A 20,471-nucleotide genomic window follows, 5' to 3' on the forward strand; every position below is an offset into this window, starting at 1 on the left:
GATGAGATCCAGTACATTGGTTGACTGGTTAGTTTTAGCTGTATGAACAGTACTATCATAGCAGCAGGAAGGTAATATATATGGCGACAGGTTAAAGGAGGTTGACAAATGCAGTACTGGAAATGGAAGATCTAAGGAGAGGGAAGTGTCAATGAATGTTTGAAGAAAGAACACAAACATAAAATAGTAACTTTGAAGTGTCAAAAGAAATATAAAGCTTGGTAAGGGTCTTTTTGAACTTTGCAATCATCAGTTAAATTTAAGACCAGTCAGAAGGTGTGTGCTGTTCTAATCATGCTTAGATACTGGGGTACAAGCATAGATGGACTGAGTTGGTTTTTCTAGGTTAAATCTATGTCAGATGAGTCTGACAAAGACAAAAGAGGCCAAGTAATTAAAGGAGAGATTCTATAGATCATAGACTCTCAGAAAAGGATGAGGTCTAAATGTGAATGGGATTCTTTAAAGAGGAGATCTAGATCTCTGTGGGATACTAGAGGGAGTAAGTTGAAAAGAGAGGTGGTCAGTGAGGTGGATGCCTGTCAAAGATCAGAATGCTTGAAACTGCGCTTGTAGGTGGAATGTTGATAGATAAAATAACAATATTTCAAGTAAGACAATGAAAGGGATGCACTGGCCATGGTTGGCTGTGATGAAAGGAGAACAAGCAAAGCAAATGTCAGATACTGAGAGCCAGATTTTAAAACTAGGAGAATAAACATTTCCGAAGTGATGAAAAAGAAATGCTGAATTAACAACTGTAGACTTTGGATAGCGACAGTAAGATTGTACTGTTTATATCCTCATAAATAACATTTGAGAGTACTGGTTTTAGCTCTGGTGGGGTAGTCCATAGGGACTTGCACTGTTACGCCAGAGTCAACAACTCTTTCGTGTTTTAAATTCACCAGCAGCTGTTGCCTGGGGAAAGATGGGCAATCTTCATGATGTAATTTACAGTTTCCAAAAACACACTGGAGGGTTAGGTACAAGTTGTTTCCAGCTGAACAGCACAAAGTATGAGTTTTATAAATTTCCCACATGATTGGGTGTTAGCAATTTGTTTAATCTTTATTAATTACATAAGTAGGAAAAAGATCCTCAAGTTTAAACCTTAATGCTTTATGAGTGAATGCAGTTGAGTATGTTTTTATATGTAGCCATGTGCATTTTATTTTCTATTGGTGTGGTGATTTTTTTTTACAATTTGAAATTTTTCTTTAATAGAGAAAACACCTTTTTAAATATCACCTGATTTACATATGTTTTCCACTTATTTTTATATTTTTAAATTAAACTTTACTTTGAAAGAACTTATAAATTTCCACACTTTTCTTATTTAAACTACTTATCATCCAAATGCAGATAAAGTATCACATTTATATATTACTAATCAGTTTCATTTAAATAGTTTTCCTTCTAAAAGTTGAAATCATTCACTACAGGAAATAAAGATATGTATATAAAAATCCTGAGTAGCTGTTCCTGAGTTAAAATAAGGAGGATTAAATGTCTAAAATTTAAAAGTATTATTAATCAAACTGTCATTTCATAGTATTTAGAGAGAAGAACCATCAGTTTTAAATATCAAAAACACTCTTAAAAAAATAGAATAATGGCACATAACAACAACAACAACTCTAGATAAATTTGATAGGTTGAGCAGAGTATGGGGGTAAATTAACCATAAGAGAAAGGCAACTTTAGAGGCAGTTTTCTTGAATAATGAAAGGTAGTAAGGATTCAAAAAGAAGTTATTTTGAAAGGTTAAATAGTTGCAAAGATATTCATATAAGTATTTGCTTTGTATCTTGGATATTTTTAAATAAAATTTTTCTATTATACTGGTTTACTTACAAAGTTTGTTCATGTTGTTTTTCCACACCAGAACTTTATATTTCCTTTACCTACTATCGCTCGCTCCACCCATCAAATTGTGCAGCCCTGGGATTACTCCCACTCTCTTCCCATCCTCTACTCTCTCCCTCCCTCCTTAGATCATCATACACATTTTATTAGTTAATCTATTTCTACAATAATGGTCTTATACAATATTTGTCCTAATGGGACTGAGTTAGTTCACTTAGCCTAATGCTCTCCAGTCCCTCCCAAGTTAGGTTGTTGTTGTATATCATAGAGTCAGAACCGACTCATAGCTGACTCGCTAGTGGGTTTTCAGAGACATTTAATTGAGTAGAAAGAGATTGCCTGTCCTTCTCCCATGGAGCAACTGGTGGTCTTGAATCAAGTGCTTTTGGGATTGCAGTGCAGCTCCTTGCCACTAGGCCACCAGAGCTCCCAAACTAGGTATTCATTTACAAAATCATTGTTCCTGAGTGCTGCGTAGTACTCCATTGTATGAGTGCACCATAATTTCTCAATCCATTCAGTTATGTTTGGATATTTGGGCTGTTTCTTGCAATGTTCTTGCAATGGTGAATAATGCTGCAGTAACATTGGTGTACAAGTCTCTGTGCCTCAGTTCTAATTTTCTTGGGGGTATTGGTCATTTGGAATTTCTATGTTCAGCTTTTTTGAGGAAGTGCCAAACTGCCTTCCAGAGTAGTTGTACCACTTTGCAATCCCACCAACAGTGTGTAAGTGTTCCTATCTCTCCACATCTTTTCTCCAAGATTTATTTATTACATGCTATATCTTGGAATTTTATAATAGCATGCTTGGCTAGAATTTCATTGTCTAGCTCCAATGAGCTGATTTAAACTGTATCATGAAGTAGATTCCCCCCCCCCCCCACACATTAGACCTCTCCAAAATCCTGAAGAGCAAGGGTGTCTCTTTGGAGACCAAGGTGCGTTTGATACAGGCCATGGTCTTTGCTATCATTTGTTATGCATCAGAGAGTTGGACAATGACTAGGGAGGATAGAAGAATTGATGCCTTTGAGCTGTGATGCTGGAGAAGAGTATTGAGGATACCATGGACTGCTAGGAAAACAAACAGATTCATCCTGGAAAGGGTCAAACCGGGTTGCTCTTGGAGGCAAGGATTCTGGGGCTCCGTCTGACATACTTTGGGCATGTTGCAAGGAAAGACAGGTTCTTGGAGAGGGACATCATGCTTGGTAGGGTGGAGAGACAGCGCAGGAGGGGAAGGCCCCCTTTGAGGCGGATTAATTCAGTGACTGGGGTAATCGTGATGGGTGTGTCGGAGACGGTGCGATTGGCACAGGACAGCAGAGTTTAGGGCTGTTGTACATAGGGTCGCTATGAGTCACAAGCGACTCGACGGCACATAACAACAACAACAACATTAAACCTATAATCTACTCATCTCTGGTAGCATTCAGTGTGATAGGATTTCAGTGTATAGCGATGCCATTACTATTGCTTTTTTTTTTTTTTTTTTGGTGTACCTGTATTCTACATTTTGAAAGGAGAAAACCAATGAAGCAGAAAAGAGAACAACACGTATTTCAGGATTTCAAATTAATTGTACTGTTTTTGTGATTTTTCCCCTCTTTAACTTATCCTATGTGTACTTATCAGTCACTCAAAAGACATAAAAATAATTGTATATATCATATAACTTTTGCCCTTGGATGAATAATTTCAATTCATGTGTTCAGACTTTGAGTTACTAATCTTTGGCAAACACTAAGACAGATATTAGAGTAGATCTTATTTTTTAAGTGTTGCTGTATCAGACATGCCAGAAGAGAAAGACTTTAACAAACAGAAATTAATTCTTTCACACTTTATGAGGCTGAAAGTCAGAATTTGGGGTGCTGACTTTGAGGGAAGGATTATTATCTGTGTGTCTCCTGGTTCTAGGAATTTCCCTGTGCAAGGTCTAGAGAATAGGCTCTGCTCCAGTCTCTGCTTTCTTGGTGATACTGGGGATTCTTGATCTTTACCCACTCCTCTATTCTTTTATCACTTGCAATATAAAATGCATTGCAGGTCACATTCCAGAGAAATTCCTCTTACACCAGATCAATGCTGTGAGAGAACTGATAATACTGTATCCCACACTACTTCTTTAAAAATGGATTGCTTATATTTTAAGGAGCTCTGGCAGCCTGGTGGTAAGAACCTACACTCCAATCAGACATGTGATTTCAAATCCACCAATTCCTCCTTGGAAGAAGGAAGGGTAATCTCCTATTGTGTGATTGACTGCCTCTGAAATCCCACGGGAGGGTCAGTTAGGAGTTGGTTCCAACTGAATGATACAAACAATAACAACATCACCACCATATTATGGGGGATCTCTGCATAACTGCCAAATTAATGAGAATCATAGTCTGACCAACATGATAAAATTTTAGGAGGACAAAGTTCAACCTATGACATTAGACTTAATACAAATGTGAATCTCAGATTTATATTCTACTTCTCTGTGGGTTGCTTCTGGGTTAGGTCTGACTCATGCCAACCATATGTACGACAGAGTGTAGTACCACCTGGTCCTGTGCCATTCTCACAATCACTGGTGCTTGAACACATTTTTACAGCCACTGTGTCAATCTATCCCTTTGAGAATCTTACTATTTTTCACTTACTTTCTACCAAGCATGATGTCCATCTCCAGGGCCTAGTCTCTCCTAATAACTTCTTGGTAAAATGATGTCTCTCTCACCATCCTCACTTCTAAGGAGTATTCTGGCTGCTTCTTCCAAGACAGATTCTGCCTAGCTAAAGGGGTTTAAGATTATAAGTAGATTCATTATCATCTCTCTATACCTGCATAAATGTCAGTGTGCAATGACACTAGCTGGTGATATTTCTTTAATTATAAAAATATATATTGTTACTTAGATGAGTTGAAACTATGAAATGAAAATTCATTACAATGGGAAAATATTAGCCAAAATTAACACATAGAATGAGGAACAATTAAATTCCTTCACTAGGATATCACTAACCGGAATGCCTGGTGAGAATTAGATATGGAACTGTTTTTGTTGTTGCTGCTATGTGCCTTTGAGTTTACTACAACTCATAGGAACCCTATGCATGATAGCTCTGAACCCTGCTCTATCATGAGCCAGCCTCACTATCTCTGACACGCATACCCTGAAGAAGTAAAATTAGCAGAACAAAAGTAAAAACTGAGATAGAAGCAGCATGGAGAGTTTGATGTTGTATATTTTTAATTTATATGCCCTAAATTGAAGTTCAGAAGACTGTTACCTGACCGACTAACTGGAAGAGATCTATATTTGTTCCCATTTAAGAAAAATAATCCAACAGAATGTGGAAATTATTGAACAATATCATTACTAAAACATACAAGCACAATATTGATGAAATCATCCAAAAACAGAACAGTACATGACAGGAAACTACTAGAAGTTCAAGCTGTGAACTTCACAAGAGGCTGTGGCAGCAGAGAGATTATTGCTGATGGATCCTGGTTGAGAGCAAGGAAAAATATCTGTTAGTGCCTCAATGACTACAAAAAGGCATTTCACTGTATATTCTCAACCTGGATAAAATGAAGAAGCATATAAATCCCAGAACATTTGCTTGTGCTCATGAGAAAACTATACGTAGACCTAGAACCTATCTTCTTAACAAAACAAGGAACTTAAACACCATATGGTGTAAAATCAAAAAAGGTGTGTGCATCAGGGCTTTATCATTTCACCATACCTGTTCAATATGCGTGATGAGCAAATTATTCTAGAGGATGGATTCGGAAGAAGGATGTAGAATCAGGATTGGAGGAAGACTCGTCAACAACCTGCATTATGCAGATGACACAACCTTGCTTGCTGAAAGCAAGGAAGACCTAAAGTGGTTACTGCAGAAAATCAAGGACTATAGCCTCCAATCACCAATTCTCATTAACAATTAATCTTGACTGCATGTTTGGACAACGCAGGACTTCAAGATTCAAAAAAAATTTTCAATTTCCACCTCTTTGGCTTTAACTGTAAGAGCTTATATTTGAATACACCAGAGAAGGATGGGCAGTCTTCTCTTGTATGATTAACTGCCCCCGAAAACCTACTAGTGGCTCAGCTATTGATTGGTTCTTACTCTGTGGTACACAACAACATATTTGCACAATAGTTATGTTAACAAATTTTCCCTATATGTGTATGGATAATATCCTATCACTTACAATATTGTACTTCAGGGCAGAACTTGAAATTGTTACCAGATCCAGTTGAAGATTTCATAAATGTGACAGATTTTGTTCCTGAGAGAGTGGTGAAATGACAATAGGTGACTAAAATGGAAAAGTTGGAAGCAATGAAGAAGGAATGAGAGTCAGAAAGTATGAACTTTATGACAGAAATGAGGCCGGAAATAGAATAGTTGATGTTGTATGTTCAATGTTTCATTATTGGGTGTTGTTAGGATGGGCTGTTTCTTGGAAATTTGGAGGGTCAGCAAAAGAGAAAATAGCCACCAACAAGATGGATTGACACAGTGACTGTAGCAATGTACTTAAGTGTGTCAAAAATGGTAAGAATAGACAAGATAGATGGCACAGAGTTCTCTATTGTTCCCAGGGTCATGATGAATCATACTCGATTCAACATCACCTAACAACAAGAAAGCCAGATTTATTCCTAGAAAAATAGCTCTCTAATTTCATAATGTATAGCCATCATCCAGGGACCCTGTTAAAAACATAACTGACCTCTGCCCCTGAGATTTTAATTTTACTTAATCTAAGATAGGTCACAGGAAATATTTGAAAAAAAATTCTTGTAATCGCAATGAAATTTTATAAAGCGTATTGATTTTCCACTGAATCGTCCACACATATTTTGTTTTATAACATTGATTACAATACTGACAATATGTTGTTGTTGTTATGTGCTGTCGAGTCGCTTGCAACTCATAGTAATCTATGTACAAAAGTCCTAAAGCCTGCTCTATCCTGTGCCAGTCGCACTGCCTCAGACACACCCATCCAGATTACACCAGTCACTGAATCAATCCACCTCATAGAGGGTCTTCCCCTCCTGCGCTGTCCCTTCACCCTCCCAAGCATGATGTCCCTCTCCAAGAACCTGTTCCTCCTTACAACATGTCCAAAGTATGTCAGACGAAGCCCCAGAATCCTTGTTTCCAAGGAGCAGCCTGGTTTAACCCTCTCCAGGATGAAACTGCTTTCTTGGCAGTCCATGGTACCCTCAATACTCTTCTCCAGCACCACAGCCCAAAGGCATCAATTCTCCTTCTATCCTCCCTAGGCATTGTCCATCTCTCTGATGCATAACAAGGGATTGCAAGGACCATGGCCTTTATCAGACACACCTTAGTCTCCAGAGACACACCGTTGCTCTTGACTAGAGACGTCCTTGACAGCAGACTTTCCCACTGCAATATGTTTTTTTTTTTTTAATTATTTATTTCCTGGCTGCTGGTGACAAGAGTGTTGACTGTGGAGCTGAGAAAACTGAAGCTATGAACAATCTCAATCTCTTCTTCATCCATCCTGATGCTGCCAATTGGTCCAGTGGTGAGAATCATTGTCTTCTGGATATTGAGCCTCAATCCATACTGAAAGCTGAAGTCCTTGACCCTCTGCAGTAAGTGCATGAGGTCCTCCTCAGTTTCAGCAAGCAGGGTTGTGTCATCTGCATAACACAGATTGTTAATAGATCTTCCACCAATCCTGATGCCACAATTCTCCTCATAGAGCCCAGCCTCTCGGATAATCTGCTCTGCATACAGGTTGAAAAGGTATGGAGACAGGACACATCCCTGGCGTACACCCTTCCCAATTTTGAACCATGCAGTGTTGCCCTGCTCTGTTTTGACGACTGCCTCTTGGTCCAAGTATAGGTTTCGCATTAGCACAATTAAATGTTCTGGGATTCCCATTCTTCTCAGAGTCAGCCACAGTTTATTATGATCCACACAGTCAAATGCCTTTGCATAATCAATGAAACACAGATAGACATTCTTCTGGTATTCTCTGCTTTCAGCTAAGATCCATCTAACATCAGCTACAATATCCCTAGTACCACGACCCTTTCTAAAGCCGGCCTGGACTTCTGGCAGTTCTCTGCTGATGTGCTGTTCCAGTCGTATTTGGATACTCTTCAGTAGAATCTTGCTTGCATGAGAAATCAAATGATATTGTTCTGTAGTTTCCACACTCTGTTGGGTCACCCTTCTTTGGAATGGGAACAAATATAGATCTCTTCCAGTCAATTGGCCAAGTGGTTTTTCTCCAGATTTCTTGGCACAACTTGGTGAGCACATCCAGGGCAACATCTGCTATCTGAAATACTTCAATTGGTATACCATCTATTCCTGGGGCCTTATTTTTTTGCTATTTCCTTCAAAGCAGCTTGAACTTCTTCCTTCATCACCATAGGCTCTTGCTCAAATGTTATTTCATTAAGTTCTTCTGTATCTGCCAATTCCTTTCGATACAATGACTCAGTATATTCCTTCCATCTTCTTTTAATACTTCCTGGACCATTTAATGATCTGACTAAAGCATCCTTGATTACTGCAACTTGAGGTTTGAATTTTTTCTTCAGTTCCTTGAGCCTAGAAAATGCTGAACAAGTTCAGCCCTTTTGATTTTCTGACTCTACCGCCTTGCACATTTCATTGTAATATTTTGCTTTGTCATCCCGTGCTGCCTTTTGGAGTCTTCTGTTCAGCTTTTAGTATCTTGAATTCTTCCCTGTGCTTTGACTTCTCTATGCTCCAGTGCAATCTTCAGAGTTTCTTCTGACATCCATTTTGGTCTTTTCTTCCTCTTCTGTCTTTTTAATGACCGTTTGCACTCTTCCTCGATGATACATTTGACATCCTCCCACAACTCCTCTGGTCTTCGCTCATTAGTGTTCAAGGCCTCAAACCTGTTCCTGAGACGATTCTGAAATTCAGGTGGGATGAACTCAAAACAATATAATGACAGCAAATATTTCTATTCAAGATTTTACTTTTTCTGAGATTCTAATGTTTCTAAGCCATTGTTAGGGATGAAATTACTTTTTTGCTAGTGGTGAAATGACTTTTTATAGATTGATGAGTGAGCAAAGATGCTTGTATTTTTTTTAAAGTATCTCAAGGACACTACTGTTGAGTCAGATCATATTCATAACACACTCTGACGCTCCATCGCTTTTCCAAACCTAGAATTTTTTTTAAATTTTATTCTTACTTATTTACAAAGTTTGATTACATTGTTTTTCACAAAAGATCCTTCCATTTCCTTCACCCCACCCACCCATTGAACTGTGCAACCCTATGATTAACACTCTACTCCCACACGCATCCTCACCCCTCTATTTCCACCCTCCCCCTGCCATGGATTCTCATATTCATTCTACAATAATGATTTTATACAGTATTTATCCTTGTTGGTCTGAGTTAGTTCACTCAGAACAATGTTCTCCAGTCCCTTCCAAAGTTAATTTACAAAATGATTGCTCCTGCATGCTGCATAGTATTTCCATTGTATGACTGGACCACAACATCTCAATCCATTTTTTTGTGGTTGGACATCTGGGCTGTTTCCATGATCTTATAATGATGAGTAAGCCAAGCCTAGAAATCTTAATGGGAAGAAACTGCTCATTTTTCTCTAGGAGGTAGCTGTGAATTCAAACCACCAGAGATACTAACTTAGCCATATACATGATCGTTTACTTTGGCAAAAAGAAACAGACCACACAAACATATACCCTACGCCCTCACATACACAGCCTACTCCCCTACATTCATAGAAACACAGGGAAGGAATATATAGATATAAAACTTAAGAGCAGGTTAGATTGGTCCCCCACCCACCCAACAATTAGTTGTCACAAGAATATATGTTACTTTGGTAATTTAGGATGAGGTTAAAGATCAAAACTGAAAACCTACTAAATATTCCTAGATAATAGTAATTAAAAGAAGTGGTAAGTTAGGACAGTAACCAGTTAAAGAACAATCTTTACATGATAATTTGGAAAATTTAAATTTGAAACACTGGGAAATGAGGAGACTTTGGAATGTCTAATACGATCATATTAGGTAGTTCTGTTCTAGAATAGTAGTTCCCAAATCTGACAGACTTAGAGTCAACTGTGAAGTTTATTAAAATTTCAAATTTCTCTGCCCTGTCTCAGAGCTTTTATATTAGATTCTCTGGGCCCAAATCCACATGAGCTGCATTTTTAACAAGCTTTGGGAATACAGCTGTCAACAAGACAGATATGATTCTTCCACTATGGAGTTTAAATTTTAGCTGTGAAATTCTTCATTAAATTTAGAGATGTTTCAATGTAAATGATAAGAGATTTTTGAAACATAGTCTATAGCATCCTGCTAACACAAAGTCAGCAGTTAGAATGTACCAGTGGCTCCAAAGGAGAAAGATACCATCTCCTCCAGTTAAAATGTGGTGCACTGGAAATTCAATGGAGAGTTGTAATGAATCAAAACCAAACTCAACAGTAATGAACATTTTCTAAAATGAATTATAATAATGATGATTACTTAAATATGTTTATTCAAATATTTTTAAATAATCTCTGTTGTTACGTACCATAAAGTGGGAACTCACCCATAGCTGACCCTCCATCGAGTTTTCAGAGGCTGTTACTTGCACAGGAGAGATTGCCATTCTTCTCCTGCAGAGCAGCAAGTGTCTGTGTATCAATAAAAAACAACAATAGAATGCATAATCATAGTTTTAAGTATGACTTGAAAACAGAGAATATTACAGATTTCAAATTACTCATTAAAAGTAAAATGAATGCCAAATTCCAAAGATATTTGTCAAAATCCTCCTATAAATATTTGCTTTTTTACCTATGCAGACAGAAGCCAAAAGAAGTCATGGGGTGGGAAAGACATAAGGAGAAGGCATAAATGAAAGGCCAAAAATGGGCTACAACATCTAAAGGGAACAAGTAAAAATAAAAGGAGCAAGTCTACCTTAAGTGTTAACATGCTAGAAAAGAACTATTGTAAAAACTTAAATAGGGAGAAGAATCAAGTATAACGTCATTTTACCTTTAAAAATTTATTTCTTGAGGAAAATAAGAAAGTCTGTCTCCTTTCCTAGATGTTATAAGAAGGGGAGGGAAAGGCAGGAAGGGGAGAGTAATAAGTGGCAGAGTCCTGTCTTAGGGCTCCCTTGATCTCTTTAGAGAGCTCTGGTGGCCTCCTTGGTGGGGATTTGTGCTGCCATCTAAGTTCAGTTCCAGCAGCTGCTCCATGAGAGAAAGATAGGTAATATCCTCCTGTGTGATTTACAGCCTTTGAAATACCTCTTGAGGATCAGCTATGAGTCGACTCTGGCTTTAAGGCAATGAGTAAGTATGAGGTAATCTGTTCAGTCTGCCCCACAGTGTAACCTTAAACAATAGATTAATCTTTCTATATCAAACTCAGTCACTGCCAAGGAATTGATTCAGATTCATAGCAACTCTGCATCGAGTTTCAAGTGCTACAAATGTTTACAGGAAGAGACTGTTCCTCTTTCTCCTCTGGAGCAGCTGGTGGATTCTAACTGCTAACCTTCATGTTTACAGTGCAACTCAGAACACACTATCAGCTGTTTGATATTGAGGATGATGTTCTAAGTTTCTTTTGTATCTGCATGACATATAATATAAAATAGGGGTTTGTGTTTCATCAGTCATCAACATTTGTTGAATTGAATTCCATTACAACATATATGAGCAAATAGAATAGAAAAGACAAAAGGAAAAAAGTTCATGCGTACTGTTTTGTATATGTTGATTTGAATTGTCTGACCTTTGCCTCAAAAAGATTTGCTAGAGAGGAGCGAACTGAGGGAGCGGGGGGAGAGGGCTGGGCGGGTAGAGAAGTGCAGCAATGAATGAATGGAAATCCAAATTCTCTGTAAATGTTCATTAAAATTATTAAATTTTAAAAAGAGATTTGCTAGCTCACTCAATTAAAAAAATCAGATAAACACAGGCAAAAAATATTGATTATATAAAGGGAGCACTTGAAAAGTAATTAAAGTATACAAAATGTTTCACTACTACTTCAATTTCTAGTGTGACTTCAAATGACTGCCAATGATGAATAGAGAAATATGCCAAGAGGCTTGCATCTTTAACACTATGTCTGGTTTGGTTAAGTGTTCACTTGGACACAGTACAGTTGACATCTTATAGCTTATGTATTGATAAACCTTCTAAGTGATCTATAGTTCAACTACTAAAGCTCACCACTACCAGCCTCAAACCTCCCTCTCCACCCACATACACACCCATGTCTCTGTCAAGTCAATTCCAGGTCATGCAACCCAATGTGTTCTGAGTTTGAAGGCTGTGATCTTTGAGAAGCAGATCACAAGGCCTTGTTCTATGAGGTGACTGGGGTGCTTCTAACAACAAGTCTATTGGCTAGCAATTCAGAATGTATCTGTTTGAGCCACCCAGGGACTCTTTTTTTCCACTGATAACCATTACCCTAAAGAAGGAAATTTCTTTTCATCAGCAAGTAAACCTTTTACTGAACTACACTATGCATATAGAAAATCCTCAAATCATAGGTATGCAGCTGTATACATATTTATTAACTAAAGGTAACTTACAAAAAACCTCAGAAGCCTCCCTCTGCTTCTTTAGTCACTACTAATAAAGTGACTCACTATTGCTAGACTGCTTTTGCCTATTCTTAAGTACTTCATTTAAATGAAACAATATTTTGTCCTGACTTCTTTTACTAAAGATTGTGTTTTATGAGATTTTATTTAGTATGTTGTAGTTAATTCTCATTACTATGCTGTACTTCAGTACACAAACAAGCTACAACTTATTTATCCAAGTATATATGTATCTTTGTGTGTGTGTGTGTGTGTGTGTGTGTGTGTGTGTGTATTTGGGTACTTTCCATTTTTAACCTATTTAAAAGAGTGCTACTCTGAAAACTTCTATCCATCATTCAGTGAAGGTATGAACTCATGATTAATATATATGTAATTGCTGTGGAGGGATAGGCTATGTGTTTCTTTGATTCAATAGGTACTGCAAAATTTCCAAAACTGGTTACACCGATTTACTCTCTTACCAGTAGTATATGAAATTTTGAGAGTGTGAAGTAATTAAAACTTTCATCTACCACTGGTAAGAGAGTAAATAGATGTAACCACTTTTGAAAATTGTGCAATACCTATTGAATGGAGCAAATACATAGCCTATCCCTCAACTGCAATTATATATACAATAATCATAAGCTCATAGGCTCACTGGAAGATGGATAGAAGTTTTCAGAGTAGCACTCTTTTAAATAGGCTAAAAATGGAAAGTACCCAAATATAACACACACACACACACACACACACATACTTGGATAAATATCAATATGAGTATTTTATATTTAATCCATTTTCACAGGTAAATGCTGATTATCATACTCTGCTTTAATTTCCATTTACTTAATAAGGAATAAATATTGGAATGACTTTTGATATGCTTATAGGCCATGTGCCTAATCTCTCATGAATAACTTTGTCAGTGTTTTTGCCTTTTTGCCTATTAGATTGATGTCGTACTGATATTTTTAAATAATGTCTATTTTTTATATCTCCAATAAAATAAAAATATATGATATTTGAGAGAGACAAAAATCTTCAGTAATATGAATTTTCAAGCAAGTCATTTACTGTAGATTTACTTAAATAGCAATTACTTTGAATACTGGAGAACAAACAAGCATCTGAGACACTTTTTTATGGATAAAATGCCACCCTTGGTTTGAGGCTATTTGATTTAACAAAGAGTTGCTAAAGTCAAGTGTAAATAAAAAATAATAATAATAGCCATATGTGTACATATATGCCTAATGATGTATATTATTACTTAGCCATTTTGGAAGGTGATGTAGATCTAATTTTATCTGCAAGATAAAACAACTAATTGAAAGGAGTAAATTTAGAAAATAGAAAATGTTTATGTAAATTCTATGCACCCATTTGATAGGTTTTTTTCTGTCTTTTTTTATTAATTTCAATGAACATTTACAGAGATTTTGGATTTCCATTCATTCATTGTTGCACTTGTCTTCCTGCCTACCCCACCAGTTCTCTCTTTGAAAGATAAAAGAAAAATTCCTTCATTGGTATACAATCCCCCTGCACCCCTCCCCACCCCGAGTATACTCCACTCTGCAATATTCATTCCAGACTCTTATGATAATCATAGTGCCCTAAAATATATTACTTTTAAACTGTTGTCTCCCTCATCGGTTTCAATGCAGTATACATAATTCACCCAGTTTTTCTCATTCTTACCCGAGCCCTGACGTCATACCCATTCTACAGTAGTGACACTATTCAGTGTTTGTCCTTTTGCAATTGAAATATTTCACTCAGCATAATGTCCTCCAGGGTCACCCATTTTGAATAATATTGCATGAGTTCCTTGTTTTTAAATGCAGCATAGTATTCCATTGTGTGAATATACCAGAGCTTCTTTATCCGTTTGTTTGTTGATGGGCACTTAGGTTGTTTCCAACTCCTTACTATTGTGAACAATGCCGTAATAAACATGGGTGTGCATGTATCTGCTTGGATGGTGGTTATGGACGCTTTAGGGTATATGCCCAGTAGTGGAATTGCTGGGTCAAATGGTATCTCTATTTGCAACTTTTTGAAAAAGTGCCACACCGCTTTCCACAGTGGTTGCACCGATAGTTTTGTTTTTGATAGGTTCATTATGAAGGGTATTCAGCCATTATTTACCAGCAAACTGTGAATCATGGGATTTCTGATAATTTATTTTCTGATTATCTGTTTTTTCTTTGAAATTTTCTGTGTTGCTTGAGTTTATTTTCAATGAATGTTCATCTTTGTTTCTAAAAGAAATAAAAAATGACACTTGCTAAAATACAGTGAAGTACAGATATAAAAAAGAGTCACTCAGAGATAATCACAATTATATTTAGGATTGTTGTAATTTTTTTCTTGGTGTATGTGGGTAGTAACTTGTACATCCTTGAATAAAAATCATAATTCCTATTTAATTGGAGTTCTGCATCTAAAGTAAGCCTGACCTGAGGGAAAGGCTTTAAAAGAAGAGTTCTTTTTTTCAGTGAATGAGTTTGTTCTTTTAGTGAATAATAATTATTCATTATAAAACTTTTCACATTGAAGCTAGATCTGTATGCTGCCATTAAAGTAAGAAATAGTTCCTTCATATGTTTGTACATATATGAGTAAAGAGTTCAGATATATGGACTTTGTCTTCCCATGAGAAATTAGGATATTCTCCAGTCTGCAGCAATTTCTCAGTGTAACTCTGTAAATGTTGATTATCTTAGAGCCTTTAGTATATGAAGCATCATTAGATATACTATCAATAATAACAGTTTTCATCAGATATCCTATCAATAATAACTTTCTACTGCCAGGAGAACAAACAGATTCATCCCAGAGAGGGTTAAACCAGCCTGATCCTTGGAGGCAAGGAGTCTGAGGCTGTGTTTGACATAATTTGGACATGTTGCAAGGAGGGACCAGTCCTTGGAGAGAGACATCACGCTTGGAAGGGTGGAGGGACAGTACAAGAGAGGAAGACCCTCGATGAGATGATTGATTCAGTAACTGGGGTAATGAGGCTAGGTGTGTCCGAGACAGTAAGGTTGGCACAGGAGAGAGCAGCTTTCAGGGTTATTGTATATAGGGTTGCTATGAGTCATAAGCAACTTGATGGCACATAACAATAGTCAAAACTATTGTTTAGTTTTAAGAAGATGTCAAGGGCTTATGTTTTCACACACATTTGATAAGATGAACTCACATCACTCTAGTCCTCTTGAATCACTGAGTATAGACTTCAGAAATCTGTATTCTACTCAACTTAGACTAATGTTTGAGAATCAGTACCCTAAAGATTCTTTTTTTTATTCTTTTTCATTGCTTATGTCTCATTTGCTTTCTCCACATTACTTATATGTCATTCCCATTACAGAAAACATTTTTGTTATGTGTCACTAAGTCATTTGCTATTCATAGAGATCCTATACACAACAGCTATGAACTTTGCTCTCTCCTGAGCCATTCACCTTGTCTCAGACACACCTGTCCCCATAACCCCAGTTACTGTATCAAAAGCATTAGCGTGATTTTAATTTTGGAAATCCCATTTGTTGTCTTGAAAAATACTGTTGCTTCTATATTTGTTGTACCATATTGCTACAATTTTTTCCTTCTCTCTTCATTCTTATCACAAAACAAATGTATATTCATAGAACATACAACATATACATGTATAGATATTGAGTTCCTAGTCATTTTTTCTGAGAATAATAGTATTTCTGAGAATACTATTTCATAGTTCATTGACAGGGAATTCTATTAAAGAGAAAATTAAGAATAGAACACTTCCTGTTGTAAAAAAATAGCACTAGAGTGGGCAGTAGAGAACTAGCTATACAGTTTTCTGATTTTAAAAGATCCAAGATTGAAGGTTTGAAAGTCAAGTTAGTGGTAAAGTGAAAGAAGATTTAGAAAGAATATCAGGATTGCAATTTGGAATATGCTGTTAGGTATTCATTTTACAGTTTCATGTCTTGCCATTTAAAAAAATCTATTTTCTTAATGTCCATTATATTCTATGAGTTATTGATCAGTTTTACTTTCCCTAAGTTTGTCAATATTGGTATCTTTCTGTTATTTCTTAAATTTTTTTTAAACTTTTTTATAAATATAAAATTTTATAAGTATAAAATTGAAACATGCTGTGAGCCAGATCAGCTTATGGCAGTAGATTTTGTTTTATACTTAGATGTAGCTTTAAAATCATAAGCAGAAAACTAGTACTACTAAAATTAGGATGCAGAGATAGGAACTGAAATTTATTAAATGGATTATCAGACAAATATGAAAATAAATATTGTCACCAGTCATAAACATAATAAATATTTAGGATATTTCCATTACTTAACAAGTAAATATGAACTACATGAAGAATCATTATGATGAACTAATTAGTTCCATTTCCTTTGTAAGTAAAATATATTTGTTGTTGTTATGTACCATTGAGTCACTTGGAATTCATAATGACACTATGCACAACAGCTCTGAACTCTGCTTTATCTTGAGCCAATTTCATTGTCTTCAATACACCTGCACCCATTACTCCAGTCACTGAGTCAATCTATCTCATTCAGAGTCTTCCTCTCTTGCACTGTCCCTTCACCCTTCTAAGCATGATGCTGTCCTCCAAGGACTTGTCCCTCCTGGCAACATGCCAAAAGTTTGTAAGACATAGCTTCACAATCCTTGCTTCCAAGAAGCAGGTAGGTTTCACCTTCTCCAGGATAGACCTATTTATTCTCTTACCAGTCCATGGTATGCTCGCTCCTTTTCTGTAGCACCACAACTCAAAGGCATCCATTTTTTTTTCTATCATCCTTAGTCATTGTCCAGCTCTCTAAGGAATAGCAAATAATTGTGAAGACACACCTTAGTCTCTCAACTGATATCGTTGTTTTTCAGTACTCTGGAGAAGCCCCTGACAGCAGATTTCCCGAATGCAATTCACCTTTGATTTACTGGTTGCTTGTGCCAAGAGTGTTGATGATGTAACCAAGCAAACTAAAGCTGATAATAATTTCAATCTCTTAGATGATAGAAAACTTAAAATAAAAACCAAAACAAAAAAAAAAAAAACCACAAAAACTCAAAACAAAACCCTTAAGAGATAATAGCTTAGTTGAAATTTACCAAAAGGATATATTCTTATTTTGTGTGTGTTTGTATATTTGTAAATAATTGATAGAAATAACTTTTGCCCTATAAAAAAGCATTCCAAGTGCAAGTTATATTTAAATAAATCAGAAAATATAAAGATAGCTATAGGAAATTAAATTCTTGAAGATTTGAGTCTTAATAAAAGCTACAAGCAATGATTTTGCAGGAAAAATTCTGAAAAACACATTAAGTCAACTTTTTGAGTAGTTTATATAAGACATGGTCTATGAGAGAAAATCTATTATCATATTTTATTAATAAAGCTTTACATAATTAAAAGTTTGTTGTTATAAACAAGACTTTTCTTTTTAATATTTAGGAGTAGATCTTTTAAGACATAGCACTGACTTTTCTCTCTTGAAAAGATTATTCAGCAAACTTGTAGACCAAGTCTACTCTTTAATAGGTCTTAATATCAATCTACAGTGACTGTGTCTGCAGCAGTGGGCTCAAGTGTATTAGAAATTATGGATGGCACATGATAGGACAAGTTTCAGATCTGTTATTCATAGGGTTGCTTTAAGTTGTAGTCAGTCCAAAAGCACACAATGGCAACAACATAGCATTCCAAATGATTCACAGCAAAATGAGGAGGAAAAGCCCCCAAACCGCACAAAACTCAAACTTATATACTATCTTCTTTATTTTCCCAAGTTCTAGCCTTACCTGGATCCACAATAAATACAGTTAGTACCAGGAGTCAGATCAGGAGACATATTGTATTTAGAAAGTCTGTAGTCAGGGTCCTTTTCCAAATTATTGAGGAGCAATGATGTCAGTTGGAAGACTAAGGTGCAATTGACATAGGCCATGGTCTTTTCAGTTATTTGCTATGCATCTGAAAGTAGAACAGTGAATTAGAATTATAGAAGAATTGATAACGTCAAACTGTGCTTTTGGAGAATAGTGCTGAAGATCCCATGGACTGCCAAAAGAACAAACATCCAAGTCTTGGAAAAGGTGCAGCCAGATTGCGCCTTGGAGGCATCAGTGATAAAAATGATGACGGCTTCATCTCACGTACTTTGGGCATGTTGCTAGAAAAGGTTACTCCTTGGAAATGAATATCATACTTGAAAAGGTGAAGAGACAGCAAAAAAGAAGACGACTCTAAACAAGTGGATTGACCCAGTGACAACAGTAATGGGATTGTAATTTTCAGAGTTTGAGAGGAAGGTCCAGGAAAGGTCAGGGTTCAAATATGTTGTTCGTAGGATTGTTATGAGTCAGACTTGATAGCACCTAACAACAGCAACAATATCCATCTATTCCATTAATCTATGATTATAAGAAGACAAGATAGTAAAACCATCCAGATTTTATTGAATTGCCATTTCAGTTGTCATGTTAAAAAAGTATGATATGGCTCTGTAATAGGAAGACATAAAATCAGAATTAGACCCCATGCCTCACCACTTGCACCACAGTTTTCACTGTTTCATCCTAAGTCTGAACACTATTCATAAATTGCCAAGTGAACTTCAGTCAACCTCCACCTCTAATGCCTTCTCTCTTTCTCTTTTGTTGTTATGAACCATTGACCAACCCATAGCTGACCCTCCAATGGCTTCTTGGGATATATCATTTTGACCATTATGTTGCAGCCTGTTTGTCATTTCTATTTTTTTGAACACTCATTCCCTTCCTGACCTAATTGTTCTATCTGTCTCTACTTGCTCAGCATCAGCTAATATGAACTTGCTGACATACTTGGATCTAATTTTCTAAAACCTGTGACTCAGGAAAATGGTATGGTGTTTTCCTCAAGTTATACCTTGAGGTGACTTTCTAACTTAAGATCTAGGCCAGCATTTTAAGCAAATAATCAGAGTAGATCTCTTAAGGCAAGTCTGATCTCACAATGTTCCTAGGTTAGTGAATTGCAGACCTGAATTCTGGACCTCTGCTCAGAGATTGGTTATAATTATAAACAATAGTTTCATCTACTAAATCGGAGTTAAAATTACTTCTGTCTTCATTGTCAGTGGTTATGAAGTAAGGCAATATTTTATTAATTTTGCCTGGCATTTCTTCTTATATTTTGCTAAGACTTTTATAAAAAATGTGTCTTGAAAGAGCTGTAATCCTTGTTCTATAAAAAGGAATGATATTTCTTCTTTTACAGTCTTTGTTTCATGAGAAATTTGATTATAATTTTTTATGGCTATTGCTAATTTTGTTTCAGTATGCCTATCTTCCTCTCTGGAAACTTTATATTGGTTAAAATTACTATTCTTATCATATTATATGTACTTATTTTTGAATTTTTATCTTATTATCTCAAGGTTTATACCTTGTTGATACCAGAGTTTACTTTTAGCATCCAGAATTAGAAGAATTCTCATCTTTAGAGATATGTTGACATTATAAGACATTTCTAAGGCTTCTCTAAAATAGAAAATGATGAATCTATAATTATTTGTTGATTTCTTTTTCCTTTTTAAAAATTTTCCATTAGTTTATTTACAAAATTTGAATACATTGCTTTTGAGAACAAATTCTTTGCATTTTCCTCACCAAGCCTCCATCAAATTGTACAACCCATGATTAAGCACCCCTATATTTTTATGTTAAATGGGTCCTAGCTGAAAGCAGGGAGTACCAGAGGAATGTCCATCTGTATTTCATTGATTTTGCAAAGGCATTTGACTGTGTGGATCATAACAAACTGTGGCTGACTCTGAGAAGAATGGGAATCCCAGAACACTTGAGCATGCTAATGTGAAACCTATACTTGGACCAAGAGGCAGTTGTCAGAACAGAGCAAGGAAACATCGCCTGGTTCAAAATTGGGAAGGGTGTAC

The 20,471-nt window shown here is 36.2% G+C and overlaps 1 protein-coding gene across 1 annotated transcript in view; it reads left to right on the plus strand.

Moving 5' to 3' along the window:
* The window catches only part of UNC13C (unc-13 homolog C (C. elegans)), a 912,374-nt gene that overhangs the window by 677,382 nt on the left and 214,521 nt on the right, over positions 1 to 20,471 (plus strand). The gene's annotated exons all lie outside the window — the stretch shown is intronic.

The sequence above is a fragment of the Elephantulus edwardii genome, unplaced genomic scaffold (genome assembly GCF_000299155.1).
Source record: "Elephantulus edwardii isolate Elephantulus edwardi_28Jun2011 unplaced genomic scaffold, EleEdw1.0 scaffold00225, whole genome shotgun sequence".
In the NCBI taxonomy this organism is placed as follows: Eukaryota; Metazoa; Chordata; class Mammalia; order Macroscelidea; family Macroscelididae; genus Elephantulus; species Elephantulus edwardii.